This window comes from Macrobrachium rosenbergii, chromosome 31 (genome assembly GCF_040412425.1).
Source record: "Macrobrachium rosenbergii isolate ZJJX-2024 chromosome 31, ASM4041242v1, whole genome shotgun sequence".
Classification (NCBI taxonomy): Eukaryota; Metazoa; Arthropoda; class Malacostraca; order Decapoda; family Palaemonidae; genus Macrobrachium; species Macrobrachium rosenbergii.
The window spans coordinates 20,495,779-20,505,435 of record NC_089771.1 but is presented as its reverse complement, the minus strand read 5'-3'; positions in this window follow the sequence as shown (position 1 = coordinate 20,505,435).

Sequence of the window (9,657 nt, the reverse complement as noted above, 5' to 3'; positions counted from 1 at the left end):
GCTGTAAAATCAAGACAGAGAATGAAAAGAAGAATGAATTTTTCTTAAATATAAAAAAATGTGTTCTGTGATATATTTCTCAATATTTTTCTTCTTTCCCTACGTTGCTGATTTTGATATTACACAAAGAGAGAGAAACACTGATAGATAGATTGACAGATATACTGTACATTAGTAGATAGTTTCATAAGGCTTGTAAGTATATGTCTACAGTATATAAGTATGTATAATATATAAATAATGTATATATTACACACGCAGACACACACACCCATATATATATATATATGTGTGTGTGTGTGTGTATATATACACAGTATATTTACGTATGTATATATGTATGTTTCATGCATCCATATGAACGTGGCTTAAACCTGGAGTATAAAACACCTTGACGTCTAAGGGAAATACAAGACAATAAGACTGCCATTTACGAATAGAATCTCTTTCATTACTTCCTCTTGAGTCCCGTAGCATTCATCCTCCCCTTCGCAAATCATCGCTTGCCAATCCTCCAATTAATCATCACGCCGCGATTCCCACCGCTCTCCCTACTCCTCAAACCCTCCTCCTATATTCCCTCTCCCTCCCCGCCCCCACCCTTCCCTCTGTCTGTGGAAAGTTTGACCCCATGTCAAATTCACCCTTGACCTTCCATCGATCGCATGTTGCTCGCTGTAAAACACAGACCTCGCAATAACGGCGGAGGGTTGAAGAAATCACTATCGATGGTAATTGCATGATGTCGTTGATTTGTTGGAATTGCTCCTTACGCCCACAACACCCGCCCCCCTCTACCCCTTTCTCCACCTTCGCCTTTCTACACCTCCTACATAATCCCCCTTTCCCCCATCCTCTTCACTTCTACCTCCCCGCTTCCTCCGTCTGTCGTTTCCTCTGTTGCTCATTTCTTCTTATTCTCATCTTTCTATTCCTTTTGCTCCCTGTTTACCTTTCTTTTTCACTTTTGCCTTGCACTCAATCGTTTCCTTCTTTCTTTTCTCCATCTCCTTCTGGTTGCATCGGTTCCTCTACGTTTTGTCTTGGTCTTCCTCTGTTTGCCTCCATTTATTCCTTTACCCCTTTCTTCTTCCTCTCCTGTCTTCCTCTATTTACCTTCATTTATTCCTCTACCCTTTTCTTCTCCATTCTTGTCTTCATCTATTTAACTCCATTTATTCCTCTACCCTTTTCTTCTCCATTCTTGTCTTCCTCTATTTACCTCATTTTATTCCTGTATCCTTTTCTTCTCCCTTCTTGTCTTCCTCTATTCACGTTATTTTATTCCTCTACCCTTTTCTTTTCCCTTCTTGTCTTCCTCTATTTACCTCCATTTATTCCTCTGCCCTTTTCTTCTCCCTTCTGGTGTTCTTCTATTTACCTCCATTTATTCCTTTATCTTTTTCTCCTCCCTTCTTGTCTTCCTCCATTTATTCCTCTACAGTTATTTTCTCCCTTTTTGTCTTTCTCTATTTACCCCCATTTATTCCTTCTTGTCTTCCGCTCATCCTCCCTTATTCAGTGCACATTTACTCCTCTACACATACGAGTATTTTCTCCCTTTTTGTCTTCCTCTGTTTACCCCCATTTATTCCTTCTTGTCTTCCGCTCGTCCTCTCTTATTCAGTCTACATTTACTCCTCTACACTTATCTTCTCCCATTTTGTCTTCCTCTTTTACCTCCATTTATTCCTTGTCTTCCGCTCATCCCCCCTTCTTCAGTCCATCCCTCCTTTCCCCATTTAATCCAAGTCTCTCCAACATCTTCCACCCTTTCTCTGTCGGTGATTTATGCTGTGCAGTACGACTTAATTAACATTACCTCCTTTGGCCTCGTACCGTGGCATTTCAACATGGCAATCGCCCGAAGGTCGACCGATGGTTAATGGAAATTTCAGTAATTGGTCGTTTGGTAGTTGGTTTCACCGCGATAGAGAGAGGAGTTAATTGGAATACAGGGAAATGTTAATTTTCTTCGAGCAGAAATGACAATTTAGATCACTTGCTTAAAGGTCGTCGTTGTATTCCGGCCTGTTCGTTCGTTATGTTGCTCCGGTGCAAATCCGCAAAAGGAAGTTTATTCTGTATGATCGTGTGGAGATATATATATATATATATATATATATATATATATATATATATATATATATATATATGTGTATTATATGTAAATATACATACTGTACATATATATATGTATGTACTGTATGTATATATATATATATATATATATATATATATATATATATATATATATATATATATATATATATATATATATATATTATTACGAACTCGCGACAGGTTCTTAAAAAAACAAGCAGTTGGGCTGAAATGACTGACGAGAGGTGACAAACAAAGGAGAGAGGAGCAGAACAAATACAAAAAAATACCTTTAAAATTAATTTATTTACAAATTATATACATAATGTACAATTGAATCAGGTTCAGAAACTAAACAGCACAAATAAATGATTCAGTGATTAAAAGCCCAGTAAACAAACTGAAAATAAATTAATAAACAACACTTGGGCAATAACCAGGCAGCATAATCATAGCATGAACAGACAGCATGACAAATACAGAGGCAGCAAAAAAAAATAATGAAACAATACACAAGCACCATAAATACACAGGCAGCATAATAATAATGAAACAAATACACGAGCAGCATGATAAATACACAGGTAGCGTAATAATAATGAAACAATAAAATTACAAGCAGCATAATAAATAATACGTTAAGTATGATTACATCCAGAGTTACGTAAACATCCAAAGACGAAGCTCAATAGAGCCGTCGAAACAGCCCCAAGCTGCTTAACAGGAACACTGCAGGACAACAAAGACAGAGCCGACACGACAACCATCTCGTCCTCAAGCACAATGCTGACGTCCTCCTCCAGTACCGACGACCACGACAGAGCCGACACGGCAACCATCTCGTCCTCCAAGAAACGTACTGACGTCCTCCTCTAAACACGACGACCACGACAGAGCCGACACGGCAACCATCTCGTCCTCCAAGAAACACTCCACTGCTCTGCTGCCAGGATCTGACTCGCAGGTACGGATACCTGCTGCTGCCCTGGACCATCGGTCGTTCTGCCCTCCAGAACCTGGCTTGTTGCTGCTACGAACCTGATACGAATGACTGATCTGACGCCATCCATCAGACGTCAACTCGCCAGCAAGAAAAACAAAGAAAACAAAGGAGGCAACAACCATCAAGGGAACAATCGGCAAGCGATTGTTCTAACATATATATATGTATATATATATATATATATATATATATATATATATATATATATATATATATATATATATATATATATATATATATATATCTGACGGTCAACTTTTAAAGTTTTTTTGTGTGTGACCCATTTGAAACGTTATTATAAAACAACAAATGAACATTGGTCAGTAAATTTATTATTTGATTCAACGTGAAAAGGAGACCATGAGGCAAACAGAAGCAGCCAACAGTAAACTCATTGCAGGTGAAACAGCCATTTCTTTTAACATTGCTAATAAGAGAGGATCTTCTATACGATTATTAGAATTTGTTTTGATTAATATATTGGAAAGGCAGAACCACGTATTGGCTTTGTAACTTAACACCAAAATTTATTCGTCAAATATTTCCACTTTGTGGCTTACGGACAGACATTTATGATTGAAAGTTGGGATCTTTCCTGGATAGTGACCCCCAAGGGTTTTAATCCGGTATGTATCCATCTTTGCGGCGTGTTTAGTACAAACCTTCTGAGTATTACCGTAAAAACATAAACAAAAGACTGTAAATATCATAAGGATAATGATCCCCAAGAAATATTAGTCTTAGATGACGACCGCCGAAAATCCTTGGGGGGTCACTATCTAGGAAAGATCCCAGATCGCATTATCAAAAATAAACAAACAATTTTAGAAACAGCTGTTAAGAGACGACCGCGTACTCCTTACTCCCTCCACACAATTGAAAACATTATTATGTCTCGGAAAACCTACAACACGCAGAAGCTAAGGAAAGCTGTCAAACTATTTTTCAGGAATAGATTCAGATATGTGATATGTCGTTTAAGACGTGCCTATTGCTCCAAGATTTACAGCGGATATTTAATATATATTTGCTCCTACATAAATACAAGCCTTCATTCTGTACATAGGATATTTATTATATATTTTTGAGAAAAAAATAAGTTGGAGACAGAGTAGATAATAGTTTTTTCCTATTTTTTTTTAATTGTAGTGAAAGTCATTTACAGAAACGTAGATAAATAATTTGACCATTATATAGACAATGTCTTATTAACATTATTACCTAAAGTCATGTATGCTTAGCTTCTCCTTTGGTTATGATCATAAATAAGCAAATAAAATCTTCTTCAAAACGCAGAATGATTGAAGAAAATTACCGAGTCATCTCTTTGCATATGCAATAGTTTCATTAGATGTGGAAATCACGATTGTCTGACTATCCGAAGAAGATTCCCTGGATATAATTTAGGTCTTGAGAACAAAGTTGGTCTTCTTAAGGTTCAATATTACAATATTCTACGGATTATAAGGAAAGGAAATAAAAACATTTTCTTATGGAAAGTGTATACTACTAGATAAAAGTCTTGTCTTACTCTTGAGTGGAATTTGATACAACATTCACCAGTCTGTGCTTGTACACCCCATTAGGTTTGATTAGGTGACTATGAATTATTTAACTTTTAAAATTTACTTATACAGATATTAAGCCTAAAGATTTAATAGACACTTTGTAAGCCACATCATTACCTTACACCCAAACAAAGTCCTGACATTAAAATTTATCTTTTGTCCTTTTTAAAATTTCAAGACCTAACTACTAAGTTCAGAAGCGGAGGTAACTCGGCAAGGTGTCATTCATCAGCGTTATAATCCTGGGGCGTTCAGTCTTAATTGAAACATGCCGCCTCATCATTGGAATGCCCAGCAGACAAATATTTTACCCAACAACTTCAGTGCGAATCAGTATATGAGATACTTGTGTTGTACCCAATTTCTTTGCAAGTTGCAGATGTAAGAAGCATTCTCAGCTCGTTCAGTTTTAAACTGTCTGACAAAGAGCTAATTAAGCTTCTTCTCGGGCTGATGAAAATTCAGATGTTTAGTTTTGTGTAAAAGAAAACTATTGAGATGGCTTTTTGTGTGTCCGTCCGCACTTTTTTCTGTCCGCCCTCAGATCTTAAAAACTACTGAGGCTAGAGGGCTGTAAATTGGTACGTTGATAATCCACCCTCCAATCATCAAACACACCAAATTGTAGCCCTCTAGCCTCAGTAGTTTGTATTTTATTTAAGGTTAAGTTTAGCCATGGATCGTGCGTCTGGTAGCGCTTTCTGAGGCGTCGCCGACGAACCTTCACTTGACCGCATCCTGGGAAGCAACTGAGCGCTGCCCGGTCGTAGCTGAGAGTTTCATACAGCATTATACGCCGTACAGAAAACTCGTTTGCGTCGAAGAATCTGCGGCGCATTTTTTACTTGTTTGTTATATAGTATAATTTGGTATCCCCCTCTGGTATCCCCCTCCGGCATTTAGAGTCAATTCGGACCCTACCAATGAAAGTTGCTTCTTAATTCTTATCAAGACATGTGGAAGTTCAAGCTTGTTTATGTCGGGTACGTATTCTACTTCCGACTGGTAAGACCTGGAAGGCGATCGACGTGCGGCATTCGACCTTTCTGGAACTGACAGAGGTTGAGATGCGTGACGTCACGACTTAATACACATTGTGCGGATGAAGAAGTAAATCCGTTGCGTGGTCTAAAGCAATCTGACCCCTGACATACCATTAATATATCGATATTTATTAAGCAATCTTTTACACTTTAACAGATTTGACCTTCTCAGAGATTTATTTAACAAGTCTCTCTTCACGAGAGGGGTAGACGTCGATCGTAAGTCTCTCTCTCTCTCTCTCTCTCTCTCTCTCTCTCTCTCTCTCTCTCTCTCTCTCTCTCTCTCTCTCTCTCAGTTTCTTTTACTCCTGCAGTATTTGGCGTTCCATGGGCAGTGAAATGATAAATATTTTCTATCTAATGGTGCTACGACTCATTCTGAGAATGTGGACTGAGATAGCTGGTTCTTTTGGCGAAAAATATCCGTGACTTCCATTTTTCGGGCAGTTTTCCCCTAATTCTGTGGCAGAAGTCAGCTACAGCTACGGTTACCGTCATATATTGTTGGTTAATTTTCTCGACTCCTCTGGCAATGTTTCACTACTTCGACATTTGTGTTTGGCTCATTTATTTTCTACAGTATATCTAGAGGTTGCCTCATTTATTTTCTACAGTATATCTAGAGGTTGACTCATTTATTTTCTACAGTATATCTAGAGATTGACTCATTTATTTTCTACAGTATATATAGAGGTTGCCTCATTTATTTTCTACAGTATATCTAGAGGTTGACTCATTTATTTCTACAATATCTCCTAGGGATTTGCCTCATATATTTTCTACAGTATGTCTAGGACTGATTCATTAATTTTTCTCACAGCATATCCCTAGAAACTGACTCATTTATTTGATACAGTATATCTAAAGATTGACTCATTTATTTTCTACAGTATATCTAGAGGCTGACTCATTTATTTTCTACTGTAGATCTAGAGGCTGCCTCATTTATTTTCTACTGTAGATCTAGAGGTTGCCTCATTTATTTTCTACAGTATATCTAGAGGTTGACTCATTTATTTTCTACAGTATATATAGAGGTTGACTCATTTATTTTCTACAGTATATCTAGAGGTTGACTCATTTATTTTTCTGAGTATATCTGAATTGACTCATTTATTGTCTACAGTATATCTAGGAATTTGACTCATTTATTTTCTGACAGTATATCTAAGAAACTGACTAATTTTCTACATTATATCTAGAGATTGACTCATTTATTTTCTACAGCATATATAGAGATTGACTCTTTTATTTTCTACAGTATACCTAGAGGTTGACTCATTTATTTTCTAGTATATCTAGAGGTTGACTCATTTATTTTCTGCAGTATATCTAGAGGTTTTCTTCTTTTCAACGTCGTTTTCATTTGAAAATTCTTCAAAGATTGACTATGTTTTCATAGTATATTTCCAGCAAATTTCATGCGATATATAGGAGTATCTAGTGTATTTTCTTTCTTATATATATGTTTTCCTACACATGCAACATCCTGTTCATCAGATAGTTGGAGTGAATGACCTGACCGCCATTGCTACCTGTTTCAAAAAAAGCTCTTCCAGAGGTATCAAGCCCAGACGTTTTCTCTTATAAAGATTTTGTCTCTTAATTTCATTAACATGTAGATCAGTCCGATTCATAAACGCGACTCACTTCAGGTGGTGTTAAACCGCATCTCAAAAACTACTGAAGATGCCTCAAAGGAAACCAGCCTTTTCCTTATGACGTGAAAAATATGAGCTGAAGTTTACGACTCTTGGTAATTATGGCTTTAAAGAACTCCCATCAGGGAGAGAATAAACCAACGATGATATATCGCACACGTAAAATAAACTGTTCTTTTGGGAGAGGGTGTGTGTTATGTAAATGGTCCAATAAAACTGAGATGTAATTTTATTTAGTAATATATTATACTTTATAAAATTAATTTATTCGTTGTGTGTATTTAGCTAACAGTTACCTTTCTAAAATTACATTTAAATAACTATTCCATTCTTAACATAATTGCTGATTAAAGATCAAACTATGAAGAGAAAATTTAATGTTCCATCAAGTACTGCTCCATACACTCTCTTTTCAGACTAATGAGGTCATCCGTCCTTCACACCAAAGTCTCTCTAAGTACCTACACAATGTTTGTTCCCCTCCATTTTTCATCGTATCCTGCATATCCTAGATTGAAGGATGTGTCTTTCTAATTATTTTGCCATTTATTAATGAATCCAACATACGTTTGGATTCCTCTCCCCTTGCTCCCGAAATGTCTGGTTTTTCTTGACGTTAGGCTATATTAGAGGTCTTCAACACAGTCTGCAGGACTGGTTCATTTTGATTTTACGTGTTATGAAAAAGCCTTGCAATATACCCATGTTTCTCTCTCTCTCTCTGCACACACACACACACACACACATTTTATATATATATATATATATAACTGATGATATTAAATAGTAATATGTCTATTAACAATATAAACACACACACACACACATATATATATGTATATATATATATATATATGTATATATATATATATATGAAGAGGAGAGGACCGTTGTGTCGAAAGGCCTAGCAACCACTCCTTTGTTTTTTAATCCTTCTTGGCATTTGCCTTTATTAATACATTCATCACGTTCCATATCTTCGTGAATCAGTTATACACACACTATATATATATATATATATATAATGTATATATATATATATATATATATATATATATATATATATATAATGTGAAACCTATGTCTACTACTCACTGTAATAACAACAATGCCCTCTTAACCTCTCGATTTTACCACACTGTTTGGATATAAAGCCTAAGATCCAAATGGACAACAGAATATCTTTTATGTGCTCCCTTCCTCGCCAATACACCCTAGTACATCTTTCACATCACCTGCCCAGGATATTTTTGGATGAAGTTACTAGCTTCACGATCATACCCCTCCTTGTTGTAAACAACTGCAGGCAACAAGCTGTGCGATACTTAAATTGTGGATTGAATATGAGACGATGCGATTGGTTGTAATGGGATGCGCCTATGTCTCTCCGTCTTAGCCAGGGTGTGTGTGTGTGTGTGTGTGTGTGTGTGTGTGGGTGTGTGGTGTGTGTGTGTGTGTGTGTGGCGCTTTTACAGGAGCTTCCCAGTACAACATTATGCAGTTTGAATGTACACACATTCACACACATACATATTATAACTATATATATATATATATATATATATATATATATATATATATATATATAATATATATATATACTGTATACTGTATATGTAATGTGTGTTTATATTATATATGTGTGTGTTTGTGTTTGTGCTTGTTTGTACTACGTTCAAATTGCATAATGCTGCAATGGGAAGCCTGGTATTCCCACAACAATAAATTTTTTTGCAGCGGCGCGCGGTGAGATAGAATACCTCAGTACAAGCAAGCTTATATAACAGGTCTTTATGGCCGGCGCCTGTTATTAATGGCCTCTTTGCTCGCCTGTGCTGTTCTAGTTAATTTTACGACCCTGACGGAATACGAATCCATTTGAATAGGGTTGTTCAGGCTGAAATTGTAATAACGAAAATCTTTGATATATTACGCAAACACATTCACAGCTCTATCATCCTGGCTGGTTGCCGCTGCCGTCTGTCGGTATAATTGTAGTGGGTGTGTTATCTCCCTAATGATTGTTTCGCCCGGCATCATAAATTTCTCGCTAGTATTTGGTGTTTGTTATCTCCGAAACCTGTTTTCGTGTGGGCCTTGCATGACAACTAGCCGTGCGTGTCTATGCCATGATATCCGACTCCATTCAGTGATTGTGTAAAATGCCCATTTCAAACCACTTGTTTCTGTTCCCGTGCGGATTCACGGTGAGCGTCCAGTCCCCTGATTTTCATTTTCGAATACTTGAATGGACAGTGATTATTGCAGCTTTGGTTTTA